Source organism: Dipodomys spectabilis, unplaced genomic scaffold (genome assembly GCF_019054845.1).
Source record: "Dipodomys spectabilis isolate Male_0828 unplaced genomic scaffold, ASM1905484v1 ptg000032l, whole genome shotgun sequence".
Taxonomy (NCBI): Eukaryota; Metazoa; Chordata; class Mammalia; order Rodentia; family Heteromyidae; genus Dipodomys; species Dipodomys spectabilis.
The window spans coordinates 14,871,168-14,890,432 of record NW_024870709.1 but is presented as its reverse complement, the minus strand read 5'-3'; the positions used below and the strand labels follow the sequence as shown (position 1 = coordinate 14,890,432).

Sequence of the window (19,265 nt, the reverse complement as noted above, 5' to 3'; positions counted from 1 at the left end):
AACAGAAAAAGAACAATGGAAGAATTCTGGGATGACTGTAAAAACATCAGATGACAGTGTATTTGCATTCCTTCTTCCTTCCTTCCTTCCTTTTGTTCCTTTCGTTTCTTTCTTTCTTTTTTGTTGGTCATGGGCCTTAACTGTGGGCCTGGGTGCTATCCCTCAGCTCTTTAGCTCAAGGTCAGTGCTCTACCACTTGAGCCACAGTTCCATTTCTGTCTTTTTCTGCTTATGTGGTGCTGAATAATCGAACCCAGGGCCTCATGCATACAAGCCAAGCACTCTACCACTGAGCCACCTTCCCAGCCCATCTCTCATTTCATTTACCAAATAATACAGACTAGATTTATGTCAGTGAGGCAGGGAATCAGAATACTGTTTATGAAAACTCCTGACAATTCGCAACTAGCAGTACCATCATGAATCTTGACAATGAGCTAAATGCTCCTCACTCCCCAGACCCTTGCATGGTAATTCTTCTCCCTGTTTTTGTGCAGCACAATATTATATAGTGATGAACTATGAGCGATACGAAAAAGTTACTGGGTATTAGGAATATTTCAAAAAGACAACCTGGAAGAAATAGTTTTTCTTAAATATGCACAGTGAGTTAAGAAATATGAATTTAACTGAATGTTCCCATGCAGATTATTTTACATGGATCAATTAAGCTTTCATACCATTTTAATTCAAAGGAAATATGGTCTTGTAGATAATGGTTTATATGAGCATGATGACTCAAAATCTGATAAAGGATCCAACTCAAGGGTATGATTTTAGTCTTACATCAGAAGATGAGCAAGTGTGTATATTCTTGTGTCTGTTTTAAATTAAAACGATGTTTATTCTTATGCTTGTGTGTTCATCTGTCTTACACGTATGTATACTTTCACATTCTCTTTTTAAAGTAATACCTTCAATACATGTTGCAATTTCAGACCCCAATTTTGCTGGATCAGAGAGCTTTGTTGTAAAGCCTAATAGGATTATGTTTATAGGGAAGCATCTTAAATTCAGGGGATTTTATGAGATTGCTGTTAGAAACCTTGATGCTGGAAGGTAGATTTGGAACTGTACTATAGAAGCAGTAATTTTCTAGCTTCATATTACTTTTTACAAATATCCTGCTAAAATTTTTTGTTGGATAGCTAATAAAGTATTTTCTGTTAGAAATCAGTTTTGATATTTAAGTATTCATAGAACTTGGTATTTACTTGTGTGTGTGCATTTATAATTATTTTGTATGCTTTTTTTTTAGCAGTTTTGAAATTGTTATTATTTTTCCCATTAAAAATGACTGTGCAGTTCAGCATTTACTTGTACAGAGTTATATTGTGCTTATTTTCTTATGCACTTAAAATGTTTCCTTAATGGAAGTGATGTATTAGTCTTTAATAATGGCATCTAGTCAACAATGTTTTATGATTAATAACAGATGATTAGCTTCTGTGTCTTGATCACAATGCAACTCTTTATTTTAAGATCAAACTGCATTATTTTAAGAAGCTATCACTTACGATACATTGTTGAGGAAATGCCAGCTTCATTTGCTGCTGTTTACTTTCTGAAGCCACAGATATCGTACCTGAGTATCATTTTGCATTATAGAATGTTTTATTGAAATGTGGTATATGGGTTAAAGGTGAGGAGCACTGTTTGTTGTTCTCATCCAGGTAGCTCCCCTGAGCATATCAGTTAGAGTTAGAGTTGAGTGGTTGGTCTTGCAGCATCAAGGTATGACTCCATCTTTCATCTCGTCTCATCTCATTTCTCTCTTCCCTTATACGTTCAAGTATTCTTTATACTTTCAGTTCACATCCAGTCACCTTCTTGTTAGAAAATGTTAGAAGTATTTTAAAATTGTATCGTGGTTTGGTAGTTCCTCATGTGAAGCTATGACTGTCTTATATAATTTTAGCTGCCAGAATCCTTTCTCTAATGATTGATGGATTCCAAATTCTAATGATGAAAACCAAAAAAAAAAAAAAAAAAAAAAAGAGCCATTTTAGTGGCTTGGAACACAGTAACAAAAGCATGCCAAAGATATTATTCAAAAAGTACAGATCCGAAAACACGACCATATTCTCTCAGCAAGAATAAATATCCTTCAACATTGATGCAGTTGTGCAAGAATTCACCACCCAACAGCCACAGAAAGAGACATAAGTGAGTTGTGAGAAGTGGAGGTGTGGCTCAGGGAGTAGATTACTAGCCTTGAGTGAAAAAGTCAAGCAAGAGTCTGAGGCCTTGAGTTCAAGCTACAGTACCAGTAGACCCTTCCCCCACCCCTCCAAAAAAAGAGTTTTGAATCAAAACTTGAATGCCTTGAATATTCTCCCATTTTTTGTATTTATTTTATATTGAACATGTTTAATGCTGAGCTATAGCCATACAGCACAAATAAGTAGTTTAAAATGTACATTTTTTCATATTCTTACATTATCTATCAGTTATTATTGTCTAATTGCAAAACATTTCCCTTTTCCTGCTTCATTCTACCTCCATTATTTTATTTTATTTATTTTGTTAGTTGTGGGCTTGAACTAGGCGATGGTCTCTGGGCTGTTGTGTTTAAGGCTAGTGCTCTATCACTTTGTGCCACAGCGCTACTTCCAGTTTCCTGGTGGTTAATTGGAAATAAGCTCTATTTCCAATTTCGTGGACTTTACTGCTAAGATTACAGCTGCCATCCTTTTTTTTTTTTTTTTTGTCAGTCATGGGGCTTGAACTCTGGGCCTTAGCCCTGTCCTGTGCTCTTCAGCTCAAGGTGAGCACTCTACCACTTGAGCCACAGTGCCACTTCGGGTTTTCTGGTGGTTTATTGGAGATAAGTGTTTCATGGACTTTGCTGCCCTGGCTGACTTTGAACCGTGATCCTCAGATCTCAGTGTCCTGAGTAGTTAGGATTACAGGCGTGAGCCACCGGCGCCTGGGGACTTTCATTCTTTTTTTTTTTTGGTACTTTTTTATTATAAAAATACCATACAGAAGGGTTACAGTTACATGAGCAAGGTAATGAGTACATTTCCTATCAAGCATTGTTGCCTCCTCCTTTGTTTTTCCCCTACCATCCCTGCTCTGCCACCTCCACAACTACCCCCGCCCCAGCCAAAGTTGTTTTCAACATAGTGTCTTGTGCATCTCATTGTTACAATAGATTAACCTGTATTCCTATTTATGCATTTTTCCCCATCCCCCCCAAAAATTAGAGAAGTATATATTATATGCAAGATGTAGGGCCCTGACATCAAATACAGTGAAAACAGGGGTTATACCGTAGGGGAGGAACATACAAAGAAACAAACAAAAAAAACCATGGTACATTATAAATAAGTTAGAAGCAATAGCAAGCAAGAAAAAAAAATGTGTCCCTATCTTGGGGATCATTTTGCTTAACATCATGTTATCTGGTCATATGTACATAGCTTTTGACCTTTTCTGCTTGTCCCAGATATACTTGTTATTGCAAATAAGGGAACTCATAGGACCTATGTTTCTTTAGGCCTGACTTACTTCACTTAATATAATTTTTTCCAAGTCTTTCCATTTCCTAACAAATGGGGCAATGTCATTCTTTCTGATGGAGGCATAGAATTCCATTGTGTATATATACCACACTTTCTAGATCCATTCATTGACTGAAGGGTATCTGGGTTGGTTCTATATCTTAGCTATGGTGAATAATGCTGTGATAAACATAGTTGTGCTGGTAGCTTTAGTATGGCCTTGTTTGTAATCGTTTGGTTAAATGCCCAAAAGTGGGATTGCTGGGTCATAGGGGAGCTCTAGGTGGAGTCTTTTGAGGAACCTCCATACTGCTTTCCAAAGTGGTTGAACAAATTTACACTCCCACCAACAATGCAGTAGGGTTCCCTTCTGGCTACATCCCCTCCAGCATCTGTTGTTATTATATTTCTTGATTATAGCCATTCTAACTGGGGTAAGGTGGAATCTCAATGCATCTTCCATTCTTAATAGTTGAAAGTTCTGGGTTTCTTTCTCTGTCCCTTGACATCCCTTTATTTATTCCTCTAACCTCCCTCCCTCCTTCCCTCCCTCCCTCCCTCCCTCCCTCCCTCCCTCCCTCTCTTCTCTCTCTCTCTCTCCCCCCCTCTCTGTATGTCTATCTCTCTTAATTTGGATATTGTTTGTGAGTATGGTATAAACTGGCTCTTGAACTACCAAACCTTCTGCTTTAGTCCCCTGAATGCTAGAATTTCAGGAGTATGCTATCATGTCGGCACCCAATTCTGTACATTTCATATAGTTAGAATCATACCATAGAGACTTTTGTGTCTGGTTTCTTTTATATAGCATCATATTTTTGAGGTTTATTCATTTTGTGTCATGTAAAAATACATTACTTCATTCCTTTCAATGGCTGAGTAAAATGAAACTTGCATATCACATTTTATTTAATGTACATTGGTTATTTCTACTTTTGCCTACTGTAAATTTTTTGTGCACATTTGTGTAAATATTTGTTTTTTATTTCTTATAATTGTCTAGGCCATTGTTCTTGCCAAATTTAAATAAGTATGCTAGATAATTTGTTTATTTGACCCTAGTACCATTTTCTTCCCTTAGAAATAAAATAACAATGTTATTCTCCTTTCACCTACTTTGCACTGCTCTTCAGTTTTAAACTTTTGTCTCTGCATATGTTGAGTTGGTTTAGTGGGAGGATTGAGGATCAGGTAGCACTGGAAGCAGACTGTAGTGGGAAGAAGAGAGAAGCCAGGTAATTGTCTCCCTGGCCCAACCAGTGGCCATATGTCTTGGCCACTGAAATGCTTTGTAGTTCTTATTTTTCTCTCTCTAAGCAAATGTCTCTATTTCAAAATAACTACAAGGCAAAGGGTTTTCAACTAGACAAAGTATAACTGAGTACAGCAATGTTTCAATTAATTTATCTCAGGCTTAAAATGGATTTAGAGGCCACAATTATATTAAACAGACTTATACAGCCTCTTGTGTCCTGAGCAAGTTTCAGAAACTTGGAGGGACTTAAGGGTTCTATCTAGCATGGGAAAATGGTACTGATCAGCACACTACCTAGGTTTCACTTAACATGGATTAAAGGAACACAGATCATCACAGTCAGCCACAGTATATTTTTTAGTAAGTGAATCCCACCTTCTTGTAATATGTATACATTTCTATTCAGAGTAAGAACTTTAGTGAATGATTCTTTCTCTGTCTCCCTTCTGTATCCCCTTTCTTCTCCCTCCTAACCTTGCTTTCTTCCTACCTCCTCCATTCACCCTTAGATTCTACCTGCCCAACCTTCCTTCTTCTTCCCTTCTTTTCCCTTCCTTTCCTCCCAACCTTTTCTAAAAGTTCAATATTTCTTTGCTTTTCTTAATCCTCATGGAGCCTGGGATTTAATATTAAGAAGCGAAAGATTTCAGTTTTGCAAAAAATGTTTTAGTTTTAAAATCAATAATTGGCTTTGTATTAATTTATCAGTGGCTTCTAAAATAGCAATAAGCAATTAACATGATTTTTTTTTTTTTGTCCAGTCGTGGGGCCTGAACTCTGGGCCTGGGTGCTGTCTCTCAGCTCTTCAGCTCAAGGCTAGCGCTCTACCACTTGAGCCACAGCGCCACTTCTGGCTTTTTTCTTTTTTCTTATGTGGTGCTGAGGAATCAAATCCAAGGCCTCAGGCATGCAAGGCAAGCGCTCTATCACTGAGCCAGCCACCTTCCCAGCCCCACAATTAACATGATTATATAGACATCTAGATTTAGTCAATTAGTATCAAATTTCTTTTCTTTTTTTCCCTTATAGTTTCTGAACATATTAAAGTACTCACTTCATTAAAGTTCTATCCCTAAATAATGTAGTTAGCAGCTGACTCACTAAAAATATACTTGACTATAGATATATGTATGCATGTGTATATATGCATATATGTGTATATATATATATTTGAGAGAAAGAAACAAATTCTATGTATGTAAGATATGTTTACAAAATCAGTGTGCTTTTTCAAGTTAGAAAAACATGGACAAATATAAAATTTAAATTAAGTACTTCTCCTTCCTCCTGTGCTTTCCTGCTTTCAGGTTAGTTGTTACTGTTTATGTGCCTGACTCTGTGATTAAGTCTTAAAACTTGTACAGTGTAAAAGAAGGCGAATTAACTCTTCTCTTGCCAGGAAAATGGATGATATTGTCATAAGCAACATCTAGTACTAAAGTTGCAGTGAGAATATGTTATTTGAAATGCTTTTAGCCACTGTTATGTGACTTTTGATTAAAAAATAATACTTAAATTGTTTTATTAAGGTATTTCAGGAAATAAGTAAAATTGTTTTCCTGTGCTTGGAAGTCAACAAATGCTTAGGGCATTCAGTAATGATTATAAGCAATGTGCTTTTTCAGATGACTGTTTCTGAAGATATGGAATATTTGTTTTGTTGCTCCATCATGTCTTTGTTTTTCAGACAAAAATGTTGAACTGAAACTTTTGTGGTATATATCTGGAAAATGCACAACTGATTTTAGTGATATGTGGGGCTTTTACACTGTGTTGTTGTTCAACTACACTGAGCTGGAGGAAAAAAAATCTCTTACAATAACTGTATTTAAATTTTAATGAAACTAGGTAGAAAGGAGACTAAAGTGAATTTCCTTTTTAGTCTTTTAAATGAAAAAGTGCATCATTTGTTCTATATATCATATTCATCACCAGCAAAGCATTCACTCCCCTGAGAGAGATAATGGATTCAGAGAGCTGAGAGGAATGGAAGATTGTCATTAAGTACAGATGGGTTTTAGTAATATTCTTATCATAAAAATTAGGTTGCAAAACCTTGAGGTTTGGAATTAAGTTGCCATAGGTATATTTAATTAAAAGTAGATTGCTTTAACCTTTCTTTAAGTTAGAAACAGATTTTAAATCTTAAATTAAATTTATACTTGGTTTGTATTTAAGTTATATTCAGAACTTGCCTTTAATAGGAGTTCTTTAGAAAATTTATCCCTGAAAAGGTATCTTTTAATTGAACTATTACAGTGAACATATAAAGAAGTTCTTGAAAGAATTTATTACTTATTATATTGGATGATGAATGCATGGTTTATTTTTCTCCTTGTTGCAAAAGTAACCAAACATACCAAAAATCAAACTAAAATCGGAACAAAAGGATACCTTAGCACCTCATTAACAGATGTTTATAGCTCCTAGTATTTTAATTTTATAACTTATGGGTTGATTTTGTTGTTGCTATTCACAGTACTTTCCAATGGATATTCCTCATCTTAAAACACAATACTGGATCTTTGATTTTATTCTTCAATCTTAATCTAAGGCATTCAAAGAAAGCAGGATGTATACAGAAATGTGTATAGTCAACTACCCACTCTCCATGTGTGTGCTCTCAACTCTAGCTGTCCATTTGTTGGTGTTTGGACATGAAACTCCCTTGTTCTGGGCAGTTGGTGAGTTTGAGGTTTGGTGGGCCATCTCAGTTCTTCCCATTGAAAAAAAATATCAAAGGAGCAGAGTTAGGTAATGGATACCAGTTGCTATACTTCCAATTTGTGATCAGGCTATGGTTCCTTTCAGTCAACAGTATTTTTCTTTGTTTTTTTTTCTTCTTTCTTGTAAAGTTGAAGTTTATAGTTTACTAGTTACCTTCTTCTTTACTTACTCAAGTGAATAGTAATGTAAGTGCTTCATCTAACTTGGGTGGTAAAACTTTATTTTTTTAAGGACAAGACATGCTAATTAGCTCAAAAGTATCTCCGATTAATTGTACGTGTTAAATCAAAACAAACTCTATCAAAAGCTAAGTCTATTCACCATGATTTTCATTTCATTTTGAAAAGAAAAGCTGCTATAGAAAATAGTCTATATTTGTTCTCTATTTTCCTCCTCTCCACAGGGAGAGGAATCATAAACTGAAATCTGCTGTAAATATGCCATCATTACCCAGAAGGTAATTGCAACATTATAGAGTTGTTAATCTTTTCTCAATGAAAATCGAGATTCATTCACTCTCAGAGGCTTAGTAAGAAAGTGTGTTCACGTTAGGCATAAGAAAATTGAATTCATTGTCGCACGAAGATGGATTATCCTCATCTGGACTTTATTTTCTTCCCAACTTTCATCATCGGCCTTGTGGGAAGAATTTTCTGTATATATTGCCAAATATCTGGGAAGATCAAATGAAATTTTGTCTGTGAGTGATTTTAGTATGGTGCCTAATATTAGTAGCTTACATGTTACTTCATCTATTCCTTTTTTTGCTTTTATTTTCTGATTGTACTCAAAGTTTAAATGTATAATATGCACATTTACATTTATTATCTATTATATTCCCTTTCTTGGAACAACATTAGATGTGTTGGAATTTTTTGTTCATCGGATTCATACCATCTTTTTCTGTGGAATAAATGAACTATACCTGCTTGTATTAGGTTTCCGTAGCCATTGCCATAATAACTACAAGGACATCTCAAGGGTTCACATAATTTTATTTTGGTTCATTGTTTCAGAGGTTTCTGTTCATTGTAGAGCTAAGGGCAGGATTCCGCCAGGAATCACTCAGAGAGAATTACTTTGCTCATGGCCTTCTTTCTTTCCCATCTAAGCCCTAGCTTCTTATAGGATGTTACCACCCACAATTAGGGCAGCTCTTCTGACTTTAATTCTTCCTTGAAACACTTAGAACCGACATATCCTGAAGAATAGTTTACTAATCTTCTAAGCCCTTCTCAATCCAATAAAATTGATAAGTGAAGATCAATTTATCCTTCCCTTCTGAACTTGACACCCTAATGAACTTGACAGCTCACTAATCTATAAATTCTACTCTCACACGCAGAAGACTCATGTCCATCTAATAGGGGTATATCTAAGAGTCCCCAGAATCTCAGATTCCAAGTGCAAAGCTTCTGAGTCTCAACTGTTAGCTATCAGCCAATTTAAAGTGAAAAATGAGGTGTGTATTTACAATATACAATGACACTGAATGCTATTCTCATTTCTAAAGGAAAGTATAGGATAATATGGAAGTATCAGCCTAAAGAAGGGACAGCTAAATCTGCAGCAAGGCAAATTACAAGTTTTACCTCCATGTCCATTTTCCGGTATACATGATGGTATTGATGTGGGCCCTTAAAGACTTGGGTGACATATCTCATGTGGTCTTGCCTTTTGCTATCCACATGGTCTGTTACTTGGTCTGGCATTGTTGACAACCAATGATTTTCCTGACATATTTTAACTATGTGGCAGCTCTACATTCATGGAGTTGCCATTGCATCATTGCATCTTTGGTTTTACTTTGAACTTATTAGGAACTGCTTGTAAAGCTGCTAACACTGCCACACACTGGTGGTTTCTCACACTTCCCTTTGAATCCAAGTGGAAGCTAGCATGATTCTGTAACACGTACATGCTTCATGTCTGCAGCCTGAAAATCTGTGTTGAGGGACATTATATGTGTTTAATTTCCTTCCATTCTTAGTTTTCATGATCGCTAAATAATTAAATTTATCCCATTAAGGCATGACTTGCTTTTAGCTTAACTACTGGTTTTTGAATTCATATTTATGTATGCATGTCTGTTGTGTACTCCTTCACTGAATTGTTAGTATTTCATGAATTTTACTTTCCAGGGTGATTCTGAAACTAGTTTTGAAGGAAGATTTGAGAAATCTGATTTAGGATTGAAAATCATTCACTAGAGGAATGTTAGTTCAGCAACTAGAGTGTCATTTATTGAAAATATAAACATTAAATATAGACGGCATGCCAAACTGGATTAGTATATAATAAAGTAAGATGTATTTGTGCATTGTACATGTAATTGTACACTTTGAGATAGATAATGAAATAGAGCAATTTGACATTTGAGTGGATTATTTCAGGGAGGAGATACAGTCTTGGAGAAACACCAACTGACTTGTGTTCATAGGACTCAATGTTGCTTATAGACAGTTACTCTAATATCTGTTAGGGAAAACTAGAAAAGGAAATCATAAGTGAATTAATTTAATTTTAAATATAGTTACTAACCAATTAAGGTGGCATTTTATGATTTGTTGCTATGATGTTATTGTTTGGATATACTCACTCTAGTAGGATGAGTTCAAGTATAATTGGAAGAATAAATGAAAACACTGAGTATATTATCTATGTTGAAGAACTCACTATTGTAAGTTTAAACATATGTAATATATGTAAATATAAAATAGTAAGTAATGCATGTCTATTGAATTTCTGATGTAAAAGGGAAGAGATCTCTTTCTTCTCATTCTTTGGTTAATATTTCTATATCTGATTTTTATTGTCTTGAGTAATCTGTATCTGTATACCTATCTATATATATATATCATTAATGTATAGTTTATTCACTACTTGGAAACATAATAAGGGCAATGTTAGGAAGAAGCTTGCCTATGTATGTATTATTGAAGGATGTATGGATGACTTTGGTGTTGAGTGGCTATTTGCTGTTAGAGAGCTTGAATATACATGGTCCTAGGACCAACGGTATCAAGGCAGCAAGCACATTTTTTGTGTAAGTTTCTTTGTCTTAAGTTGAACCGGGGCCAACACAGAGAAAACATGTTGTTCATTTTCTTTAGAGTATTATATTTATTGGCTGAGCACCCCTAATCCAAAAATCTGAAATCTGAGATACTCTAAAGTCCATAACTTAACTCTAAATACCATGATGTAAATAGAATATTCCTCATCATAAAGTTTTGTATTATGCACAAAACTATTGAGATGACTTATAAAAAACCTTCACATGATATATGCAATGACTATGAAAGATGAATTAATTATGTACTTATAAGTGTAATTTATGCACATACATAATAAAGTGTACTAAGTGTACAAAGTATCTTTTTTATATGTGTACTTACTCCTCAATAGGAAAAAATTCAAACTATGAAACACTTCTGTTTCCAAGCAGTTTAGAGAAAGGATACTCAAACTGGAAATCATTCATTTTTTTAATCAAGAAAAGCTGATGAAAGATGCTTAGACTGTTCAACTCCCTCTCCCAAACCAGATATACTTGAATGCTCAGTGATGGTGAAGGAATGCTATGTGAGGTCAGAAGTCAGGGATCCTGGCAGGCAATTAGGTAGTTGATAGTGAAAATATGTTTTTGGTGATGGCTTATGACTTTGATAAATAGAATAGTTAAGAAAACAGAAGTGTTCATGTTGTTCAACTTTAAATGTCTCGATTAAATTAAAAGAGAGAAAATATGATAGTAGCAAATGGTTAAAATGTATTTTTAATGGATATGCCTTAATAGTGGATAGATTTATTCTTGAACATGTTAAGCCTCCACATAAGTTGCCAGTATTTTCTTGAAATTGGGTCTCTGATTTCTGAAATGGGAGTGAGAACAGATGTGAAAATTGATGGCCTCAAGCTTTTTAAAATCCAAATTGAAACTTGTACTACAAAGAGAGAAGTTTAACCTGAGAGTTTATGCCTATATCAGCATGACACAGAGTAGCAATTGAAGTTTTCTTACACCCTGCAGATCTAATAAACACATTGGTTCATTTAAAAGTAGTTCAATTTTCTTGGATTCTGGATTTCAGAAAAGAAGGAACATAGCCTAATGAATTATGTCTTATGTGTGTTCTAAATGTAGAAACCAAGCATGAAAGTGTATTTTAGATTCTACTAGTGTTTAGATTTGGTTAATTAGGCACTCTGTGAATCTTTAAACAGCCAATTGAGCAATTTAGCAGGTCTTTTTGTTAAGTGATAATATTTAATATATTGTACAACATGTATAAAATGTAATTTATATGCATACATAATAATGTGTACCTAATATATATATAATAAGTTGTTTATTTTACATAATAGTTTTGGAGTTTATAGTATAAAAGAGATCATAAAATATCTTAAAGCATAAATACATTGAATTAAAAATTACTGAGTTTTTGCTTTTTTGTCTATATTAATTTTATTAGTGGTCCATAGGAGAGAGAATCACAGAAGTAACTACCTAGTTTTTTATGCTTTTAGAACAACATTATTTATTTAAAACATTATTTGCTAAATAGATAATTTTTCAAATCTTCACAAATATTGTTTTATGCTAAGAGAATATTATTTATGATAATATGTGAAGCAAAAACTCTAAGAGGGTTTTTGGTTAGTTCTGTTTTTTGCTAAGTTTGCAAATGCTGAGTTAGTATACTATGACCTTAAATTTGACATTAAAAGTTGAAAGTTTGTTACTTTATAACCTGGGAAGTTCCATACTAGGTATATCGTGTAAAGAGAATGAAACTTGATCTCTGAATTAAAGAGGAGACATCAAATTTGTACAGATGGTATAACCATTTATGGAGAGTTCAGAAGGATAAGGATGACTTTTACTTTGTATGAATCAGCTGTTGCCACAGTAATGCTAACACCTAACTTCTAAACTCTGTACAATAGTAGAAAACATTAATTTTTCATTCATGAGTCTGTGGGTCGGCTAGAGAGGCTGTGCTCAGAGATCTTGAGCAAGAGAGTAGTAACTGGAACAGTTTTGGTGAGGGAATGAAGCTGCTGGCGAGCAATTGGTAGGATTGTCAAAAAGCCTTATCAAACTTCATTTTTCTTAAAGGTATACAGATCACTATACCAGCATTTTTCTGTTCTAAACTCCATGATGCCAATTACTCCACACTGCTGAGACCTTCAGGCCCACAGAGTTCTGTGACATGTTACTTCTCTTTGATCCTTCTCCAGACCTCTTGCTCTCTTCTTGAGTGTTTCATCTCTTTTGAACCTTGACCTAACACCACACTTGCCTTCTAAATCTGCAATGTTGGATATGTCAGATTGTCTAATGTCTGTGTTCCTACAGTTTCTGAGCACCCTGAGGAAAATCAAACAACTTTGTGAACCGTTGCTTTTACAGATTCACAGCTATCAACACTGCAGAAATCATTTGCACACTTCTGAATCTACTTTCTTCCATCTCTGTAGAAGCCAGTTCAGTTTCATCACTCCATTCAGAATCCCTCCCTTCTTTTGCATAGTAGTTGCCACGACTGTCACTGATGACCAAAGTCAGCCCCAAAGTTCTAAACCTATTCCCATAAAATGATCTTTTTATTTATATTCACCTGTTCTCTATGCTTAAAAAATATGAGAAGAAATAGATTTCACTTAATTCTTGGAGTTCTTTACTCTAGTAAGTGTCTCTGTTGCCTCTTTCCTGTCAGCCTCTTGTTGATTTCTCTCTGTATTTTGAGTTGGGTCTAGCTCTTCTACCTTAAATAAATTATAAAGCAAAAATACAGTTCTTTGATTTTGGACAACATTTTTAGAATACTATAGTAACTCAATCTGGAATACTATAGTTACTCAATCTGTGCATAGCAAAAATTAGAAAAGTTTATAAAAGTGCAACCACTGCTGGTTCTCATTCAAGAAATTAGGTTGGATTTTATGGTTTTCTAACTTGGGGAAACTAGTGTAACGAATAAGTATGTAGTATATGGGAGATGTTATAATCTAGTATTGTAGCTAATAAGAAAGTTTATAAAATTGTAAGTCAACAATATAACTGTACTTTATGTATAAAGTATAATTCGTATTGTATAACACATGTATATAGATCTATTGTTAGAATAACATACTGTGTTGTACTAAAGCATCAGTACTCTAGAGGAGAAATGGATTGGTGTATAATAGTATAAAAACTGTATATTTAATACTTCTTTTCCAATAAAAACAAAGAAATAGTAGTAGAGAATAGTCTGTCTACTTGTACCACTTATTAAAAATTTCCTCCCTTCTCAATTTAGATGTCTTTTCTTACATGTACTCGGGTACCACAGTAGTGTAGGGTGCCAAGAAAGCTTTTTCTGGATCTTTAGTTTCTCTTCTCTCCTACTTTATAGTATCTGTCCTGTTTAACAAACTACCCAAGTGATAAATTACCTCTATCTGCAACCTCTAATAACCTAACAAGCCTTTTTTAAAAATCAATTCTAACTCTGAAATAGCTTTTAAATGAATTTTTGTCTTTTCTCTTTACCCCCTTCCCTCCCTCTCCTTTTCTTCCTCTCTCCCTTTCCTTCCTTTCCCTTTCCCATTTCTTTTTCCTTTCTTTTCAATATCTTAAGCTATGTTGCAGCTTAAGAGAACCTGTCGAAGGTTTACCCTGAAGTACTAGGAGGAATGGTTAGGATGTCTGGAAAAGAGGAGTCTGGAAAGAACAATTTGGATGCTATTTATAATCTTTGCTAGAATATCTCATAAACATCTTAGGCAAAACAGATATGAGGAATTGGAAGTAGAACTGAAGAAATTGGGATATTAATCACAAGATGACTAGGGAGACATTGTTACTGACATTTATTTTTGTAAGTACCTCAATTCATCATATTGGAATGCTAAAAATGAAGAGCTTGAAGATGATTAAAATGTAACATTAGATGATTTAAAATTGATAATAAGAAAGAATCGAATCAAGTGATTAGCTTTTAGAGAGTGAGAAACATCTCTTCCCCACAGAATGAAGGGAAAGAGGGAAATAAAAATGCCTATACATACAGTTTATAGGTTTGAAAGCAGAAAGCTGAGGGAATTCTACTCTCATAACTGTTTTCTCTATGTAATGGAAAAAAGTCCCTCTACTGCTAGTATAAATTTGCCATTATTCTTGTAAGGGAACCCTCTCTCAGTCTTTCTGTTTCTCTATGTCTCTCTGTCTGCCACTATTTTAGTGACTATCTTCCAAGAAGTTATACTCTAAGGTTAGTACTAAGCATATTATAAATACTAGGGAAACAATTCCTAACAATTAAAGTTAACTGTCCAGCGAGTAGCCTGATTCATGTGCTATGTCACACATTTGCTGGCGTGGCTGACTTGTCTTAGCAATGTGGTTCAGAGTTTGTACATGTTTTGACAAATTTTATACAGTTCTTTTTCATGTAGTTGCGACAGGTTTTCCTTACTCTTCAAGATTACTAGACATGTTCTAGAAAGTAATAGTAATTTATTGACCAAATATAAAATCTAATTAAGAGCCTACAATGTGCTACTGTCTCCTCAAATTCTTTCTTTTCTTTCTTTTCCTTCCTTCCTTCCTTCCACCCTCCCTCCCTCCCTCCCTCTCTCCCTTCTTTCTTTCCTTCCTTCTTTCCTTTCCCTCTCTCCCTCCTTCCCTTCCTTCCTCCCTCCCTCTCTCCTTTTCTCTCTTTCTCTCTTTCTTCCTTTCTTTCTTTTCTTTCTTTCCTATCTTTCTTTGCTTCCTTCCTTCCTTCCTTCCTTTCTCCCTTCCTTCCTTCCTTCCTTCCTTCCTTCCTTCCTTCCTTCCTTCCTTCCTTCCTTCCTTCCTTCCTTCCTTCCTTCTTTCCTTCCTTCTTTCTTCCTTCTTTCTCCCTCCCTCCTTCCCTTCCTTCCTCCCTTTTTTTCTTCCTTCCCTCCTTCCTTCCTTTCCTCTCTTTCTTTCTTTCTTTCATTCATTCTTTCTCTCTCTTTCTTTTTTGCATTTGCAATATATGTTACAGTTTGGTAGTGGAGCCTTTGGGAAGAGTCTCTATGAGGGAATTAGCACTACTGTTAGAATAGACCATGAGAACTGATTTTTCCTCTTCCATGTGAAGATACAACATAAAAAATAACCTTCCTCAAGGTTGGCCATGTGGCTAACTTGATCTTGTACTAAAGCCTCCAGAACTGTCAGTGATCAATATTGGTGCTCAGGTGATCCAGATTCTTGTATCTGATATCACAGCCCAAGCTAAGACAAATGTTATCTTCAGACACATGCTGAACTTGATCTAGATGTTTTTATGCATGTCATAGAGGGGAAGAGCATAAAGAAACTGGAGTCACACTAACATGATTCAAATTCTGCCTCTGTTACTTCATAGCCCTGGGGCTTGGGTTATGCTCCTTTCCTTCTTTGAGTCTGCTTCATCATCCATCACATGAAAACTGTAATAGTTTATAGGACTGTTGAGATAATTGAATTAGATATTGAATGTCAAGCACTCAGGACAATCCATAACCCTTGCTTTTGCAATTGCTTTCACCAAGTCATCCTATCTGTTGCTATTGTAATGATTTCATTTATTCTATGACAATAACTCTTTATTCCTCTACCATTAACTTAAAGATAGTATGCCTTTAATTATTTGAAGAAAAAATATTTTTATACTTTTTAGTCTTTTGTTTCTGAAAGGGACCTAGATAATTTTTTTTCTTATATATCAACATCATTAGCTTTGTATGCTTATGTGAGTAACTAGTTACAGAGAGTACTACTATTTATTTGGGCATTAAGTGGAAAATAAATAAACGTGTACATATTTTTCCTTAAAAACTTGTTTTTCTGATATGGTCAAGTAGTTTTAACTTAGCAAGCTTTGAAACTCTTAATCATTTTCTCTTCAAAGATGTTTTTATCTATCCACGTAACTTTTTATTCTACATATTGACCAAACTATCTGCTCACTATTACAATTTTATATTTCTTCCCATGTGCTCTTTGCTTTTAGAATGTATTTGGCAGAACTTGACTTTAAGATGGGGCTAATCTCAGTAGAAGTGACTGAGTAAAAGCTACCAAATAAAAAAAAAAAATTAACAGCTTTTTTTCTCAAATAACATACAGTTCACTAGTTTAAAATTTATAGTTTCTCAGATTTTTAGTGTAAAAAATGGAATCTGCATTCATTAGTACAGACAGTTTAAAGCGTTGTTCCTGCTCTAAGAGGAAGCCATAAAGCCTCATGCCAGTGCCTCATGCCTGTAATTCTAGCTACTCAGGAGACTAAGATCTGAGGACTGATGTTTGAGCAAGCCTATGCAAGCCTGTATCTCCAACTGCAGTGCCAGAAATGTGTATCTTGCCATGAGCAAGAAAGTGACATATGAGTGAAAAGCCTGAATTCACACACACACACACACACACACACACACACACACACACACACACACACACACACACACAGACAGACACACAGACTGTCCTCTTAAAGTTTCCTCATCTCTAAGCAATTACTAATTGAATTTTTTCTGTAAAAATTTCTGTCCTAAATATACATAGTTCTAAAACAATAGATCTTTAACTTACCTACATAGACCAGTAAACCATACCCTAGATGCCAAGTCTAATTCAGTAAATCGTCCTCAGTCTTACAACAGTGACTTTGTTTTATGGTGTAATCCTGGGGCAGGACTTAATGCTCTATGGTCGTTCTTTTCTGAAGTCATTTTGCACCGTCTTGGAATCCAGGAACAGATGGACTACCTGCCAGATGTTAAAGACTTGTAACAAAGACCTACCTGATCATTCTTGAGAGAGTGAACAATCAGACTAGCTGATGCTACTTCTTAATCTACTTGGATTTAGGAATGTTTTAACTATTCATGCCTTCTCAAACCCTGCCCCCAATCTCCCTCGTTAGCCAAGGTCAATTTCTTTAACCTTGAAGAAGGGACAAAAAGATGAGCGATGGTAAACTAAGATGCTGGCTTTTTATGGCACATCTGTGGCACCATAGTATCTCTTCTGCTACATTTATTTTCTAATGAACATTTCTATTTCTTCCACAATGAGATTGAATATTGTCTGAATTCTTTTCATGTCAGAAAAAGGACCGAAGTTAATTGCTTCACTGAATATCTCGGAGTACCAGTATTGTTGGGAACGGTGAACGCCCTCCTCTGGGCTGCAGCTGTTAACTTTTCTTTGTATGCTTTCACAACAGAGAATGAATAACACCCCCAAAGTTTCTCCTATAAGGGCACTAATCCCACCATCACAACCAAATTTTCTTCCAGATGACTTCTTTTCTAATTCTGTCATGTTGGGGGACAGAACTCCAACATATTAGTTTTGAGGGACACAGAATTCAATTTGTAAGAATAGGTAAAAAGATTCAGATATGAATACTGGAGTATAAGTTACAGGAAAGATAAGTTACTGCCTTAGATCTGTAAAGTTGTTTAGTATTGGTCAAAATATGTGGTAAGAGTTGTTTAAAATCAAATTGACTCAGTTATCATTTATTCTTTTGTAATATTCAAAAATATGAATATAATTTAAATAGAATGACAGTAGATATTTTTAAGGACCCATGGAACAGCAACGAAGGTCATGCATGGAATATTATGTATAATTTTAAATGTTTCCTAATTGATATATAAAGTAAAAAATTATGTATGTTAATTGAGTACCATGAATGTGTTACACTTTTCTAGATACTTGGATAAATACACTTGGATAATTTGTTTCAGCTGTTCCAAGTGTGCACTATAACTATTGTCACCCTTAAATATTGTAACATCCTGTAAGTTTGTTCTCTTCTGTAACTATCTTCATACCTATTGATCAAACTAAGCTCTGAAGTCTATGTTGTACTCAGAGAAAGGCCTCGGAGATGAGAAGGAGGTTCAGCCATTTTGTGGCATTCCACGCACAGCAACTCTGCTTTTGCGTGTTTTCCATTCTTTCTGTGTTGGAGTTCTTCATGAAGTCTATTTTGAGATAATTGCATGGTTCTGACTACTCAAGGCAAATAAGCTGGTAAATAAATAAATAGTTTTATTGCCACTGCACTAAGTCTCAAACATTTAAAGAAAACTAGAAATTAATGAAAAATTAAAAAAAATGCAATACCTACTACTTAATGTCTCCTTAATAACAATAGAGTTAAGAAAATAATCCATTACAGCTATAGCCCATTTGGACAAAGAAATAAAACACTGAACATTAAAAGCTACTAGTTCCAACCAGGAAAATAATGAGTGGTGACTTCTCTCATGCTGGTTCTGAATAGGAACCACAAAATACAAAAAAATAATATACACTTCTATTAAATTCTCCCAGGGACTTGGTAACAAGCACTGTTCTAGATGCACTAAAGACCATTTAATTGTTTGCACATAATGAGTCCTCAGGGCTTTATGGGTTAAATTTCCTTGTGACTTCTGGTTGATTAAAGCAATCATGCCTTGTTGCTAAAATGCTAATCCCCAGTGCTGCCAAAGATATAGTAGTTGACTATTCTCATGTGTTCCTGGCTGGAGGTATGAGTAAAAAATGCCCACCCAGAAAATCATTTCTTATTCTGTTTATTGCTATATACACTTTAAATTCTTGTGCTCTTTTTCTGATACTATCACTTTTTATAATTGTTGGAAAAGAGAGTTGGACAGGTGTTTGTGCATGTAATATTAGGTTTTCTTCTTTTTTTATGGGGGGTAGGGGCTGAAGGAACAGGACAGCTTGGGGTTTGAACTCAGGGCCTTGG

The 19,265-nt window shown here is 35.0% G+C and overlaps 1 protein-coding gene across 1 annotated transcript in view; it reads left to right on the top strand.

The window, feature by feature from the left end:
• Gbe1 (1,4-alpha-glucan branching enzyme 1) overlaps nucleotides 1-19,265 on the top strand; it is a 207,432-nt gene that overhangs the window by 39,351 nt on the left and 148,816 nt on the right. The gene's annotated exons all lie outside the window — the stretch shown is intronic.